General features: G+C 48.0%; 1 protein-coding gene across 2 annotated transcripts in view; it reads left to right on the forward strand.

Annotated features, from left to right (window-relative positions):
* Positions 1-17785, forward strand: part of ASTL (astacin like metalloendopeptidase) — a 952269-nt gene that overhangs the window by 379545 nt on the left and 554939 nt on the right. The window lies entirely within an intron of this gene.

A 17785-nucleotide genomic window follows, 5' to 3' on the forward strand; every position in this document is an offset into this window, starting at 1 on the left:
AGAAGATGTCTTCTCTCAGTGGGGTTTCCCCACTATAGACCTATTCGCCACAAGCGAAAACAGACAGTGCCCAGGATTCGCATGCAGGTTCCCCCAACCAGACTCCCAGGGGAACGCCCTATGGATGAACTGGTCAGGGATGTTTGCGTACGCTTTTCCACCAACCCCTCATCAGGAAGGCGGTCAACAAGATGCACAGGGAATCGATGACGCTCGTCCTAGTTGCTCCCATGTGGGCGAGCCAACCGTGGTTCCCACACTTATGCAGACTAGCGGTGTGCGAACCCATCAAACTCCCGTGCTGGTACAACCTACTGTCCCAGCACCGAGGTCAGACAGTCTATCCTCAACCCAACTCAATGAACCTGGCAGCATGGCTCCTGAGGTCATAGAGTTCGGACATCTCAATTTACCTCAGCGATGTATGGACATCCTAAAAGAATCTAGGAAGCCTAACACGAGGCACTGCTACTTTGACAAATGGAAAAGATTTGTTATCTGGTGCTAGAATAAGCACATCAACCCAGTTGATTGCACTCCATCCACTATTGTCACCTACATGCTCCACCTGGTGGACGCAGGGTTGGTATTTAATTCACTGAAGGTACACCTGGCAGCTCTGTCAGCATACACCACCTCCATAACTAGGTCTTGTGGTGGAAAGTACCAGTGGTTAAAGCCTTCATGGAAGGAGTAAAGAGACTTCACCCTCCAATTTCTAACCCACCACCAGGATGGGACCTTAATGTGGTGCTATCTAAACTCATGGGCCCCCCCTTTGGAGTCCATGCATAAAAGCAGTCTCAAACACCTGACTTATAAGACTGCCTTCTTAGTAGCCATTACATCTATAAGAAGGGTCAGTGAAATTCAGGCTCTGTCAGTGCAGGATCCTTTCTTTACTGTTCATAAAGATAAACTGGTTTTACGTACACACCCTAGGTTCTCACCTAAGTTTATTTCTGAATTCCACGTTGACCAGTCCATTGAGCTTCTGGCTTTCTTCCAAGACCCCCAAAGCTCGGCTGAGGTGAAACTACACACCCTAGATGTGCGTCAGGCGGTCCTATACTAGGTAAACAAAACCAGACAGCTAAGGAAAACAGACCAACTGTCTCCGTAGCTACAGGCAGAGAGGGAGATCGCGTCTCTAAAGGTGCCATCTCTAAGTGGATTATAAATTTTATCCAGCCTTTCTGCAAAAAACCCTGCCTTTCACGCCAAGAGCCCACTCTACGAGAGGCATTGGGGCCACTCTGGCTTTCATTGCAAATGTACCCCTTGACACCATTTGCAAAGCAGCTACTTGGAGCTCTATTCACACTTTTACTCAGCACTACTGCATTGACACCCATTCCAAGACAGATACAAAAGTGGGACAAGCGGTTCTAAGACATTTATTTGCTCATGACCCTTCTCACATCCCACCTCCTCCTTCTAACACTGCTCGCTAATCTATGCACAGCATGTGATCTAAGCAGATTCCACAAGCCTCAGAAGGGATACATTACTCACCGTAATCGTATTTCTGATGTTTGTATCTGCTTAGATTCACATGCGACCCACCGTTCCTCCCCTCTGAGAGAAGGCGCATGGATGCTTGTAGTTTTATCCTTCTATCTATCTGCTTGGATAATCTGTACTCGCGCTACTCCTCATGCTACCTCATGTCAGAAAAAATACAATCTGAGGGTCCTAGACGTGTGAGGGATCATGGGTACAGTGGACGTCACACTAGGGATAGTATTACTGGCACGCCCTGTGCCGACGCCCATTTTCGAGTTTCGAAAAACAAACTATAATACTCTGAAGCTTCCACTAGATGTCGGCCTATGCACAGCATGTAAATCTAAGCAGATGCAAGCATCAGAAATAAGATTACGGTGAGTAATGTATCCCATATCTATAGAGAGAGAGAGAGAGATTGCAAATGTATATGGGCCCAGTTTAACCTGCTGAGTCCATCCTTTAAGAAAAGATTGAACCCATTGGGAGAAAGACCTGGGAACCCCCATCACGGAGGAGGAGTGGGGACAAATTTGGAAAAGGGCTCAAAGCATCCAAATGCACCACAATCAAGGAAACCTCATATAAACTACACACAAGATGGTACCTAACGCCACACAGACTGAACGAAATGAACCCAGCCTACCTCCCCAACTGTTGGAGACAATGTGGCAACAGAGGGGACCTATACCACATGTGGTGGACCTGCCCTAAAGCTGAAATATACTGGAAAGAAATACTGGGACACACAAGAGAAATCACTGGGAGACAACTCCCTTACGACCCAAAGGTAATTCTGTTAGGCGCCGCAGTGGAAGGCATCTACGCAGAGACAGGTAACAACGCAGCTCTGATCACGCAACTACTAACCGCGGCAAAAACAACCCTGGCCCAAGGATGGAAAAACTCAAAGCCCAATGGTCGCGTGCTGGTGGGTCAAAATATGGCACAAACTGGCAATGGAAAAGGTAGGGGCCATAAAAGACAACAAGTACTTGAAATTCAGAGAAGTGTGGGACCCATTCATAGACTACGTCACAGACAGGGAAGCCTACTTCCACAGACCTAACCTGCTGAGAACGATCCTGAACTAAGGCCCCCGGTAAGACGGAACCTCAAAGGGGCCCACAGCAACCACTAACTCAGGCAAACCATGCCCAAATCGCAATTGCACAAGCTAACTGAGTAGGACACGGAACCAGACCAGTTGGAGGGGGAGGGAAGCTTGAAAGGGGACATGTTACTACAGACAAAAAGAGGGCGGGGGGGGGGGAGTTATAAAAGTTGAAACTCATGGACTTCCTACAGACTTGGAAAAGAGAAATGGGGGGAGGGAAAGGGTAGAAGTTTAATGGAAAATTTCTGTATGTTACCTCCCACATATAAGCTTGTAACTTGAGTCCATGAGATGAAAATAAAGTTGGTAAAAAAAAAAGATTGAACCCATTTTAATGTATTTTCTGGCACACACATGGTATGTGATGGGCGATCTACACAGTGGTCCATGATATTCTTCTTGAACATTGCACATAGGTGAAGCATAAACATGTTTACAAAACCATTGTCTGCATTCAACAAAATGTTGTCCCAAACTGTTAATAGTGCTGACTCAGTGTTGTGATGGGGATGAAAACCTGATTGACTATCTAGTAAAGAATGGGTCTCGAAGCCTTGTAATTGTGTAGTCACCACCTGCTATAGCACCTTTTGAGGCCCATGACGGGACAACTAAAGGCATATAATTCTTAAATAATGTCGGATCAAATGAAGGCTTCTTAACCAGTGGTGAGGTTATGGATTCTTTAAGCAGATCCGGGACACAAAAACTGATTTCGAGGGGATTGGGTCCTCCGACGTATTCCATATCTATGATGGGTAATGTCCACAGCTATGCTGCTTTGGAAAATCTTTGGCGCCTGCGTCGATGCGCCGTCCCCGAGGACCTCCTCCGATGCTCCACGTCACCCGATGTGACAAGTAGGACGCACGACGCCCATAGCCTCAGTTCCGTTTTTTCCGCGAACGTGTTCGCTTCATGAATCTCGGTACGCTTCGACTCGTTGAAGTTTGCTGTTTTCAATTCTCGGTTCGTTGAACCTGTTCGGTTTGTTGTGAAAACCTGTTTGTTGCGATGTCTTTCTCATCTTCCACCCCGCGTCCGGGCTTCAAGAACTGCGGAGACTGTGGATCCAAGATGTCGGTCACGGACTCGCACGACGCCTGCCTCTGGTGCCTCGGGGAGGCCCACGATACGGACGACTGTGTCGACTGCCAGTCGCTCACGCAAAGGCCTTGTGTGAACGCAAAAAGAAGCTGTCGGTAGGCCGGCTGTCTAAGCCCCGGATGTCGGGGTCTGCGGGGCTTTTGACGGGTGACTCGAGGGGTGACTCTCCGCGTCATCTTCGGAAGTCCAGTGGGTCTCCTTCCAGGAGTCGGTCTCGCCACTCCTCCGCCTCTTTGAGGCATTCCCGGAAGCGCCGGCATAGGTCGCCTTCCCCGTCCTCTTCTGAGGACTCCGCCCGTCATCGGGTCGCTTATCCCTCCATGCAAGCGACACCGGAGGAATGGGCTTCCTTCGGGAAGCAGATGCTAGCGATTCTTGAATCGCAGGGCACTGGTCCGTCCATGCCTCAGAGTGGGGTCGGTCGGCACCGGTCGAGACACCACCCGTACGCCTTTGGGCTCGGGTGGTCGGCACGGTTTCCGGGAGAGGTCCCGCTCGGACAAGGGTAGCCGTTCTCGCCATGCACGTTCCAGGTCCCGGTCCTTGACACGCTCGAGACCGCGTGATCCTGTGCCGTCTTCGAAGGAGACGTCAACGCCTGTGGCGCCGAGGTCGTCGACTAATTCTCTCGAGGCTCTGCCTCAGAGGGGGTCGTCGACGCCGTCAGTGCCTAGGTCGTCGAGAGACACGCTCGGGGATTCGAGGCCTGTGTCGACGCCGCTGATGCTGGCGGCGCTGCAGCTGACGTCGACGCCGATTCGCTCGGCGCCGACTCGTTCGGCGCCCTCAACGCCTTTCGAGGCGGTGGTGTCGGAGGGGCCCCGTGGCACAGGGTTTGCCCCTAGAAAGGCTATGGCTAAGGTCAGGCACTGCTTTGGTCCACAGAAGTCTTCCTCTCCCCACCTGGAGTACATTTCAGAGGGTGATGAAGGCTCTGATGGGGGCTTGGTTCCGGTTACGGTTCCAGATGACCTTATCTCGGGCCATAGCCAGTTTGATGATCTGCAGCAGTCGCTGCATGATGCCAGTGGACTGGACACCTCTCCGGAGGTGGAGTTTTGTAGGCCGGAGCCTGGCACTCATGCCGAATCTTCATATCGGTGCCTTATGTCTCGGGTCATCGAGTACATGGGTTGGTCAGCTCCCCCAGGGGAGTTCGTTCAGGATGATCACATGGACATCCTTGATCTCGATCCCCCCCACTGACCCGGTTTTGCCTTTTCATATGGCTCTGCAGAGAAGGGTGGCAGCGGCTTGGACTGCTCCGTAGAGTCTCCCGGCAGTGGGCAAGTCTTTGTCGCGAAAATACCGTCCAGCCAGTAGCGACCCCTGCTACTCGTCTAGGCACCCTACTCTGGAGAGTTTGGTGGTGCAGGCGGCTACGGCCCTGGCAAAGCAGGCGTCGTATCCTACCATCCCTCCAGATAGGGACGACAAACGTTTTGACGGCTGGGCGAAGAAAGTGTTTTCTTCAGGGGGTATGGCGCTTCAGGCGGCCAACTCCATATGTGCCTTGTCTCGGTTCACACACACTCTGTGGAACTGTGTTGCATTAGCGGCTGAACATATTCCCGAAGGGGACGAACGGGATGGTTTCCTTGCTATGGTTCAGGATGGCAAGGATGCTATGTGTGAGGCCGTTCAGTCGGGTTTGGACTTGGCGGATTGTGTCAGCCGGTTCATGGCGGCGAGCACCGTAATGCGCAGGTTTGCGTGGTTGCGTAAGTCTGGGTTCTCTCCTGATGTGCAGTCCCGGCTCCTCAACATGCCCTTTGACGGTGAACACCTTTTTGGCAGCAAGGCTAACGAGAGCCTTGAGAGGTTGCAGACCTCCAAAGCTGCAGCGAAGTCGTTGGGCGCTGCAGTTCGCCAACCTCCGCCTTTTCGTCCTAGGGGACTGCAATGGAGGGGAGGTTCCTTTTGCTATTACTCGTCCTTCAGTAAAGCGAGGGGAGCTAGCAGTCAAAGAGGCCATCGTAAGAGTGCCAGAGGTGGAAATAAAGGTACTCGAGGTGCCAAGGCCGCTCGGGCAGTTGCCTCTTTACCCGCAAGGAAACGCCGCAGCCGCTAACACTCAGTCAAGTGGCCAGTTCCCATGGTTCGCTCATTGGGGGAAGGCTGGCGCAGCATCTTGTAGAGTGGCAAGCCATTACTTCGGATGTGTGGGTTCTGGAGATCATAACCCACGGCTGCTGTCTTCCTTTTCGGCAGACGACGGATGCCTGTAGCGGAGAGGAACAAGGGATGGTATTCCCCTTATTTTTTGATTTCAAAGAAAGACAGGGGATTGAGACCCATCATGGAGTTGCGCGGTTTGAACAAACTCCTCAGGAAGGACAAGTTCAAGATGGTGACTCTTTCTCAAGTCCTCCACAGGCCCTTCAACTTCAGGACTGGTTGGTGTTTCTCGACCTCAAGGATGCTTACTTCCATGTGCCGATCCATCCTAAGCACAAGAAGTACCTGAAGTTCGCGGTTGGCGATTCGCACTTTCAGTTTCGGGTCCTGCCGTTGGGATTGACCTCCGCCCCGAGGGTTTTCACCAAGCTCATGGTGGTGGTGGCAGCGCATCTCAGGAAAGGGGGATTCACGTCTACCCCTACCTGGACGATTGGTTGATCAGGGGGAGCTCTCCAGAGCAAGTCCTGGATCATCTGTCTGTCACCTGCCACTCCCTTCACAGGCTGGGCTTCTCCATCAATTTAAAGAAGTCCCATTTGACACCAACGCAGCGGCTCCAGTACATCGGAGCAGTGCTCGACACGTCCCTGGGGCAGTGTTTTCCTCCTCAGGTGAGGGCTCATGGCATCCTGCATTCTTCTGGTGCCAGAGGCTCGTCTGCGGATGAGATCTTTGCAGTGGGCACTCAAGCTCCAGTGGTCTGTCCTCCGGCAGGCTGTCGGACCCTGTTCAGGTGCTGTCCTCGGTAGCCCGGGACCTTCTGTGCTGGGCCGTCGAGGGCAATCTGATGAAGGGGGCCCCATTTTGGCTGACCTGGCCGGAGGTGACGATCGTGACGGACGCATCCCTCACGGGATGGGGAGCTCATGCCAACGAGTTGACAGTCAACGGTCGTTGGTCTCCGTCGGAGTCCAGACTCCATATCAATCTGTTGGAGCTGAGGGCCGTCAGGCTAGCCCTGAAGGCTTTTCTGCCGACTGTGCGTGGAAAGAGTGTCCTGATTCTGACGGACAACACGGTGGCCATGCACTACCTCAACAAAAAGGGGGGGGGGGGCAGGGTCACTTCCGCTGTGCTGGGAGGCGATGCAGCTCGAGTTCTGGGCCATCCAGCAGGAAGTTTCAATCTCAGCGGTTCATCTGGCCGGAGACAACGAGACGGCAGACGCTCTGAGCAGGCAGAGCACAATCTCTCACGAGTGGGAGTTGGATCAGGAGATTCTCCTGGAGATCTTCGCCCTTTGGGGGACCCCTGAAGTGGATCTCTTCGCCTCCAGTGTCAACCGGAAGTGCAAAAGGTTTTGCTCGTGGGAATTTCCTCCAAAAGGAGCCTTAGGAGACACGTTCGTGGTGGAGTGGTCGTTCCCTCTGCTGTTTGCGTTTTCTCCAGTCCCCACCATCCCGCAAGTGCTGCGGAGGTTCGGTTCCCGGATGATCCTCATTGCTCCGGCGTGGGCCCGGAGGACGTGGTATCCGGACCTTCTAGACTTGTCCATCTGCCCTCCACGTCGTCTTCCCTACCGAGACGATCTGCTCTCATGGGAGGGGGGTCAGGTTCTCCATCCAGAGGTCAGATCCCTCAATCTTCACGCTTTGCTTCTGAAAGGTTGAGGTATAAGGATTGGGACCTCCCTGAAGGCGTGATGGAGGTGTTGCTCTCGGCCAGGCGGCCGGCAACAAAGTCTCTGTACCGTTGCCTTTGGAGAAAGTTCTGCGACTGGTGCAGAGTTCAGAATGTGGATCCTTTTGAATGTGACGGTTTTGTATTTTTTGCTTTCTTTGGCCCACAGGGGCTTGCAAGTGGGGACCATTAAAGGTTACCTGGCGGCGCTGTCCATATTTAAGCGCTCGTCTGAAGAGTGTTCCTATTTTAAGATTCCTTTAGTTTCTTATGGGTGCTCCGTTTGAGCCTTTACATTCTTGCCCTTTGAGGCTGTTGACTCTGAAAACTGTGTTTGGTTGCGGTTACTTCCGCTCGCAGAGAGAGTGAGTTACAGGCACTTTCAGTTAAGCCGCCCTTCACTGTGTTTCATAAGGACAGGGTTGTCCTTAGAATTCGTCCTTCTTTTCTTCCGAAGGTGGTTTCGGAATTTCATTTGAGCCAGAAGGTTGTTCTTCCGGCGTTCTATCCTCCTCCACGTCCTGGTAAGGAAGAGGAGAGGCTCCATAGGCTTGATCCTAGGAGAGAGTTGAGCTTTTATATTTCGCGCATGTCCCGGGTCAGAGTGGACGATCAACTTTTCATTGGTTATGCTGGAAAGCGTTTGGGACAAGCTGTGACGAAACAGACTTTGTCTCGCTGGATTATTTTGGCCATCTCGGAGTGTTACCGCTTGGCGGGTAAGGACCCGCTGGCTTGCGGGCCCATTCTACCAGGGGTATGGCTGCATCTACTGCCCTGCAGAGGGGTGTTCCTATTCGCAACATCTGTGATGCAGCCACCTGGGCTTCTGTACATACATTTATACGTCACTATTCCCTCGATTCCATCCGGGGACAGGATCTGGCCTTTGGCAAGGCGGTCCTTTGCTCTGCTATTTGATTGGCAATTCTAAATTTTGGTTCTAAATTCTTTCCCTCCTCCTTGCTCTGGTACTGCTTTGGGAGTCTGTCATAGATATGGAATACGTCGGAGGATCCAATCCCCTCGAAGAACAAGTTACTTTCTTACCTGGTAACATTCTTTCGATGGGATGGTCCGACGACGTATTCCATATCATTCCCTCCCTGCCTTCCCCGCTGCAGAATTTCTTTTGTGATTGCAGCTTGCGTTCCGCAAGGCCTTGTGTGTCTGACTGGCAGAAAACTGGTGGCACACGTTCTGGGAAAAAACTAGAACTGAGGCTATGGGCGTCGTGCGTCCTACTTATCACATCGGGTGACGTCGGCCGTCGGAGGAGGTCCTCGGGGACGGCGCATCGATGTCATGGACGCAGGCGCCAAAGATTTTCCGAAGCAGCACAGCTGTGGACATTACCTGTCATAGATATGGAATACGTTGTCGACCATCCCATCGAAAGAACGTTACCAGGTAAGAAAGTAACTTCATCTAAAACAAGGCCTCGAGTTTAGGCCAAAGTGTTGAGGGTATGTTTGGCATTGCGTCGGCTCCATAAGTCAGCGTAGGTACCACCTTCATCTTATAAAAATCCAGGACCGGAATCGGGGAGAAGCGGCCAAATTTCTAATCAATCGCCTTCCCTTGTGCCGCCAGTTTTTTCTCTTAAAGAATCATGCATGGCTGTCTTGTGCTTTGAGCTGTCTAGTATTACCCCAAGGTACCTGAACTCTTGCACCTTTTCTACAGGTTTGCCGGCCAGCCCCAATAAGATCATTTTATTTTTTTCTTAGTAGTTGCTGACAGGATCATGAATTTAGTGGTTTTTTTCATTTATCTCCAGGTTGTTGTTTGAGATGTACCCCTGTAGATTGTTCATTTGTCGCTGCCGGACAATTGGGGTGTGGTCAAGAAGAATTAGATGGTCTGCATACAAGAGGCAGGGTTTTGCCCATTTTTGGCGGAAATTAACGGACCGTTGTACCTGAGTCTCTGATGTCCCCTTTGAAGGCTAAGACTACCGCCGGTGCCAGCGGGCAACCCTGCTTCATTCCTCGTGACATAGGTATCTCGAAAGAGAGGAGCCCTTGGTGGTTTAGTCAACTCTCATGCTTGTGTCAGTGTAGAGGGCTTTGATCTGGTCCAAGAGTGGTGGTGGCCAGTTCCAGGCCTCTAGCTTCGCCCAGAGGCAAGACCTGTCCCCCGATCAAAGGCCCGGGTAAGGTCGATGAAGGTGATGAAGAGCCTTGGGCCCCCTTCCAAAACTTTGCTCTTCAGGGTGCTTATCAAGATTTTTGCTGCTGTTTATAAGTCTTTCTTGAAACCGGTTTGGAGGTAACCGTTGCACAGAGCGTTTTTGGCCCGTTCTTTGAAGTCTCAGAGGAGCAAAGTGCCGAATACCTTCCAGATGGTATCGAGCAAGGCGATCGGCCGATAGTTTGTCGGGTCGCTCTTGTTTCCCTTTTTAAAGATCGGAACCACTATAGCGGATTTCCACGACGGGGGGGGGGGGGGTCGACTTCAATTCCGAAAGATTTTGCCCAGGATGTTCACCCATTTCGACGGGATGGCTTTAAGGTCCACGTTTTTAAGTCCGTCCGGACCTGGGGCTCTTGAGTTCTTCAGTTTGTTGATTAGAATAGTTATTTTGCTGTGTGGCACCGTGGCAAGATTGACAGTGTGTGCTTGTGCGCAGTGACTGTGCTATCTCTCCTTCTGGCCCCCCTTTCCATCTAAGTGCTGCGGCGCGGCGAGGTGCGGGTGAGGACGGCCGCCGTGAGCCGGAGGAAGAAGAGGCGGTCCCGCTTTATCGGACTTGCTACTGGTAATGCTCACGAGCGGCTCAGCACCTGAGGGAGGCGGTCAGGTCGGTCTTCGGTCCTGTAAGTAAAGCCTCGCTGCCGCGTAACGCAACATTGCTGTGGCTATTGGTGAATATACCGCGATATAGTGACTGTGCACCGTGAGCGGCGAAGGTGTGCAGTGATTGCTGGCGAACCTGGCCATCAATTAGTGGAGGCGCCTTGAACCGATTTCTGGTGCACTTCCATCAAGCTTTTAGGGGGAATTTCCGGGTGTACCCAAGAGTTGGTGGTGCTAAAGTGTGAATCGGATACCTCTTTGATCGCAGCTTGCTACCTCTTTCTGATTTTAGTAGTGGGGGTGGCCTACCTGATTGTAATAAAAGCGAACACATCGGGTGCACCAGTCACCACTGTCATCTATACCGTCTGTGACCTTCTCCCTATAAATTTGCTGGATTGGGGAGACTTTAATGGCAACCTAAGCCATTGATTTCAAAGGAGTCAGGGGGGGGGGGATTTTCCCATTAACTACGTAATTGGATTAATTTAGCCTGTGGGCTCCAGAATACTGTGGATGGCTCCCTCTAAAAAAATCTGCCATATCCAAATACAATCTAAGGAAGAAACATCAGGAACCAGCTATGATGCCCATAATGGAAGAATCCAAAAATAAGAGTAACAAAGGCAAGAAGGCAATTCCCATAGACCAAGGAAAGATTACAGGCTTTTTTCCTTTAAATTTACCAGTCGATGTCAATTCTACAGCCCTCGAGACACCTTTGGAACCAGCGATCAACACTTCTAATCTTGGTAGTTCGATTAATTTTGAAGATATCGACAATAATTCCCTATTGGACTTATGCTTAAACATACAGAGGGGCATGACTCCTCAGACAGTAGTCCCCTCGGAGAACACTGATCTTCCTGTGACAGAGAGTCAGACCAAAGTCAGTGATAAAATATTCCATCAAGCTGTGACACTGGAGAGACTATCTACATCACCTAACCTAGTCATAGATACATCCTTGGACAGGGAAACAGAGAAGGCCAGCAGGAATTACCCTGACTTGCCAGAAATTGCTGAATTACAAGCTTCTGTGGCATCCCTGCAGTTTGCACTAAAAATATTATTGCAGATGTCGGGACGCATATTGGCAAATACAAATACATTGATGAGTGTCAATGAGCAGAGACGGAATCTGGTTGAAGAGGCAGATGGTAACTTATCCGAAGCCATCTTAATAGCAAATGAATTGCATGAATGCCAACTCCCTGATCCCAATATTGCTATAACAGCAAATACACCCTCTACTCGCAAGCAGCATAGAGTGGCTAAGCAAGCAACTGGTGGGGTTAGATCAAGTAGCCACGGATCTCCCACATCAGTGACGGATAACCCTACCCATCGCTCTAAAAAAGCAAAAAAAAGAGCCGCCCGGACGAAGAAACGAAGGACTATAGGAAATGGCCGCTTAACGAGTTGGCTGATTGCAGAGAACGTAGAAGCCCCTGACGGGGCAATGGAACTCGAAAATTCAATAACTGAAACCATACCTGATGACGATGTTATCACAGAGAAGGCACTTAAGATAGCGAGTGAACAAGGTAGTCCCCACAATTCAGCTTTTATTGATACAGATACTATAAAAGAGAACGATGTAGTATGGGGAAATCGCACTTGCATTATCAAAAATTTATATCAAACTGACAAAAGCGCCTGGCTCTCACGTTCTGAATTCTTGAAGAGACTGTTCTCTGTTCCTCAATTGAGAGTATTGCAATCAGAAGACTTTCAATTTCTTGAGCCCTTGACAGGATCATATCCTAAGGTTTCAGCTCTGCATTGTAAATTCATATCTACTGCCCAATTATTAAGGACATATAAAAAAGAATTGAAAACAGTAGACATTGAGGTTGATGCTGAACTGAAATACAATGAGCCCGGTTGTCCAAAGACTGAAAATGTTACTGACAGTCTAGCAAATGCCTGTCCCAATTTGCAAATTGGAAAAAAGATGGACAAGATCGAGATCCAATCTGTATTGAAATGGTTGACGGAGGCTTTATCTAAGGTTGAATATGACCACTGAAAATTAACGCTGGCATCATGGAATTGCAGGGGTTTTTCCCATCTCTTAAATGAAGCGGGTTCAATTGCCCAATTATCTCGCTACAACTGTATTTGTCTACAAGAAACATTTGCAATGAACCCCTTATTTTTGGATGGGTATAAGGGATACCAGGTTTATGCTAAACGAGGTGTAAGAGGACGGCCCTTTGGGGAGCTATGGATTGGTGTCGCTAATTGGCTAGGGTCAACGAGGATTGATGGGAGGCAAGATGATCAAATGGTGGCCGTCGAGATAGTATATAAAGACAGGAAGCCTATTGCAAAGTATTTGGTTGTGTGTTTATACAATCCACCGGGGGCAGCATGTCGAGAGTCCCTACAGGAAGCGTTACATGAGCTATTAGCCAGCTGGTCAACCATTGAAGGGAATGTAGATATCTGTGTAGTTGGAGACTTTAACACCCATATGTCGGGGGGAGAATGGAAAACGGCCAACCCAAAGCTGTATGAAAAATGTGTTATGGAACATAATAAAATAGAGGGTGAAGGTCTAGATTGGGAGCACTTTTTCTATAACTGGGACTTTGCGATGGTAAACGGCCGCACTAAAAGTGATCATCCTGGCAGACATACATGGAGTAATGGCTCCGTGAGCAGTACCCTGGATTATATTTTTGTTTCATCTAGTATGATGCTCCATGTGGACGATATGATAGTAATTCCAAACAATTGGAGTGACCATGCTATTATGGCATGTTTTTTTGACTTCCATGTAGCACATACTCAGTTGAGTTATATAGGTGACCTAAAAGTTAATCATGCCGGGACATGTATTCGATGGTCAGATAAGAATGTGTTACGTGCTGACGAAGCCATACATAAAAACTGCTATCCCAATCTGGAAGAATTTAAGAGGATGTCCATTAATGGAGTCGAGAATTGGATCCACCTGTTCTCTGACAAGTATGCTTCTACTCCGGCTAGAACTATGATAAGTGAACAGGAAAAATTGCCCACTTACGATAGATTCATCCGTGATGCTAAAAGAACTTTGAGGGCTCAATTAAGAAGAGCTAAACTCTCTAGCTCAACCTGGAACAATTATAATATTATTTCTAAGAAATTGAAGAATAAATACAGGGCCATTATTAAGGCAAAAAAAAGCTCTGACAGAAATAAATCCTGGCAAAGGTTAGTACAGACTATCTGCGCTCGTAAAACTCGAAGCATATGGGCACTTCTTAATGAAGCCAGAGGGAACAAAACTCGGCAAATAGTTAATCCCATTTCCAGTGATGAATGGACCAGGTTCCTGGAAATTCGCAATCTAGTGCGCAGAAACGTGGAGACAATCCCACTGGGCAATATACCAACTGAGCCCACGATAGATATCTCCTATGATTCCATTCTTACTACAATTAAACTGCTGAAATCTTCCAGGGCACCTGGACCAAACGGGCTGGCTAACGTCGTAATTAAGAGTAACCTGGACTTCTGGGCCACTCTAATGAATATACTTTTCTCGAAGATTCTGAGGGAAGGGAAAGTCCCTTGCTCTTGGCAATCGGCCATCTTAATACCTATATATAAAAAAGGCAATCGAATGGACCCCAACAATTATAGATTACTTTCTATGCTGGATAGCACAAGTAAAATATTCGCCTCTCTCTTACTGAAAAAACTTCAGCTTTGGGTTGAGCGGGCTAATATCCTATGTAAATTCCAATGTGGCTTTAGGCAAGATTATTCTACTTCCCATAATCTTTTGGTTATGGACTATATGCGTACTAGAGCCCTACAAAGTGGACAACCTCCCCTATATGCACTATATATAGATTTTAAAGCAGCATTTGATTCCATTCCCCGAGAAAAACTCTGGCTGAAGCTACAAAAACTCGGTTGCCCAGATGACCTATTATACTACCTTAGACTTTTACATCAGAATACCAAGGTGAAACTAAAATTAGATCACAGAGGCCATATGTCGAATGAAGTTGAACAGAATAGAGGGGTTAAACAGGGATGTGTGACTGCCCCCTTAGTATTTAACATATACGTACACGACATCCCTGCGATTATTGCCCTGGTAAAGAACTGCCCACCTAGTATTGGCAAACCCCCTGCTCTGTGCTTGCATATGCTGATGATTTGGTGATCTTAGATCACACAATCAGTGGCCTACGTAGATCAGCCACAGCCCTCTGGGATTACTCTGAACAAAATGGGCTTACTATCAATGTTGAGAAAACACACGTGATGAGATACACAAGTAAGAGATCCGCTCGTGTCTCGCTCCGCATCGATAGTGTCGTAATCTCTTATGTGCCGGAATATAAATATCTGGGGATAGAATTCGAACCCAGAGGTGACTATTATATATGTAAACGCAACCGAAAAATAAGAGCAGCACAAATTACGGCTCTATTTAAAAATTTTACAACTAAACAGGGTGGTTTTACCTTATGGGGTACTCGGCATCTTTATATACAAGTATTAGCGCCCATGATGATATATGGCCTGGAATCCCTGACTAAGATGGACTTAAATTGGCTACAAATCATTGAGGGAAAGTTTTGGAGAAAGATACTGGGACTTCCGGCATGTATCCCTATGTCTCTGCTAAGACTAGAGCTGGGACTAATATCATTAAAAGCACAGATACTAAGGAAGAGAGCCGGGATTTACCTAAAAATGATGAATGATACGGGCAATGCCCTATTAACGGCATTTGCCCTGAGTAATAATGAAGATCATACCATTAGTGAATTTAAAAAACAAATGGAACAATTGCTCAGTGAAATCTGTTGGAAACAACGTGAAGGGATCTACACGGAGGCTATGCAGGCTTGCATGGGGAGACGGGTAGAGCTTTGGGACTGGCTTGAGAACTACGAACATCTTCGTAAATTAAAAAGGTATTCATTTGTGCAAAACAGGTTATTTACGTTTAAGAAACCACAGAAATATCTGATGATCTGTCCGTCCCATAGGCTCAGAAGGTTCATATTATTACTGAGAATAGCATACCTCCCCACAATGACGACCAAGGGTGTAATAGATAAGATCCCCAGAGAACAACGCTATTGCCGTCTCTGTAAGAACCAGGAAATCCTCGAGACAGCCAAGCATGTCCTCACTGAATGCCAGGTTATGAATGATGATATAAAATTTTACTTGGGAAAGTATGTACACAATTGGGAAACCATAGGGAGCATGTTGTTTTGGAACTACTGTGTTAACACTAATAGTATATGTTTGCTAATCGCATTATACTCTATTTGGCTGAGAGTGGAAGACAAACTGGACATATCTATATGAGGAAAGTTAGTCTTCGGCTAGACCCGGGTTTCATAGGGAAATGGAGTCTGTTTTAAAGAGGCCAGACCCTACTATTTAATATGTTATGTTTACTTGATTAGAAAGCACATTACGTGTATCTTAAATTGTTAATAACATAAGAGACAATGAAGGAACTATACTCGAGTATAATCGTACTGTATTGACCTATTTGTAGATTCTTAAAACATTTTTTTTTATATTGTTGTGGATAATGTTTAATCTTTTTATTGCATTATATTGTATGTTATTAAAATGTATATGTGTAAAGTTTATTATTTAAACTAAAACACATTAAAGATATTATTAGTTATTTTTTCTGTGTCGTCGAAACATACCCAGTTCTAAGGTTCCAAGCGAGGTTTCACCGTGAGCGAGTTGGTTGAGTTTTGGAATAAGGTCTTGAAAAACCGTACCCATGTCGCTTCTCCAATGTTGGTAACAATGGAGGACTCTCATGCTGGAAAGGTCGACTTCAGTAAGGACCGAAATTCTCAGCTGTTGTGGCCACTTAAGGCCCTCAGTATATTTTCGGCATCTTGTTGATATAAAGCAGAGTGGTGGTTTTTTAAGCCACGCTTTGTATACACGAGTGGCCACCGTGGCTGCGAGTACTGCCGAAGGAGTCCACGACACATTTGGTTTCTGCTTTAATTTTCTTAGTTATTTTCATTTAGTAACCAAGGTTTTGTCATACACGTTTTCTTTGATGCCGGGGCACGCTTTTTGTGTGATGATTGTTTATAGGTCGTCAGCACGGGTAGGTAGTCGATCTGCATTTCTATTTGTGTGGTCCTGGACTAGGTATTTAGACATCGGGTCTCTTATTGATGTTGCTGACATTTTAAGTCTCGTGCATTGGTTGTTGACTGCCAGCTGGTGGTGAGAGTTGGCGAATGGAGTCAATTTGGTGGGCCAAGAAGTTGTAAGAACGCTGTGGTCACATGCGTGAGTGCGTATTACTTCAAATGATGTCATGACTTGAAGTAACGGAGTCGAAGCAAAAATGTAGTCGATAGTAACTCGTGAGGCTTTGTGTTCCCACGTAGGCAGGCGGTTGATGTCAGGAAATGCCTCGTCTAGGTTGTGAAGTTCACAGGAGGTCATCCACTTCGTCCATGCAACACCTCTCTGAGCTGCCGCCAAGACTGTTGGCAGAGAGGTAAGCTGGTTAGATTGAACAGAGGTGGTCGCATTGATGTCTCTACAAATAAAAAAATAGGCCATCACGTGGACCATGATTGCCTCGTCTATAGCTTGTTCTATCATATCATTTCTAGATGGAGACGAGCGTCGATCACTGCAGGGTTCCAGTATGTGTTAGCAACGATGATTGATGATGTGGTATCTGAAGGTCTGATGGAGTCTGTAGGTGTCCGTTTTGCTTTAACCATGAGTAAGGATTGGTTGTTAATGAGCGTCGCTTCCATAGAGATTCCACTTCCATGGTGACAAGCTGTCAAGATGCCAGAGGATGGGGGCCCAAGGGCCCCATTTTTGCTGGAGACAGGGTGATTTTGTAACCGTATAGCGTTGGGGATTGTCAGTCAGGTCTCCAGTAGACACAGTATGTCGTAGTCGCCCAACTTTGTCACCGGGAGTGGCCCCTCGTGTTCCATGAGCCCAGCCTTATAGAGTTCTTGTACACTTTGCCCTTTACGATGGCTTGTTGGCTGTGCCCAGGGTCTGGGCATTGCTATTTTTTTTCTGGATTGCTAGGGTCTACGGGAGCCAGGGCCATAGACTTTGTGTGGCAGAGGCATTGGTTGGTGTCTCCAAAGTGACTTGTTTTTCAGGCACTTTTTGCATTGTCGTCCTTGTGATGTAAGAGCAGGTACTAGGATGTTTATTTTTGTTAGGTTCACAGGTATTTGTCCTATCTGGCACTGGATGTCTGGGTATGTTGTCTCTTTGCTCCTTGTCTAACACTTGTGTGTGGCTCTACTCACGACTAACCTATAGATTCGAAGAGGAGATGACAACAGAGTGGTTTGTGGTGTCTTTGTTTTGGAATTGCAACAACCTCCTAGTCTCACGTCAGAGGTGGAGGTGGTCAGGGCTTTGTCTCGCCGAGGCAGAGGAATTGGCTTGCGACAGTTGTCTTGT

This window comes from Ambystoma mexicanum, chromosome 10 (genome assembly GCF_040938575.1).
Source record: "Ambystoma mexicanum isolate Mex_15411 chromosome 10, UKY_AmexF1_1, whole genome shotgun sequence".
NCBI lineage: Eukaryota > Metazoa > Chordata > Amphibia > Caudata > Ambystomatidae > Ambystoma > Ambystoma mexicanum.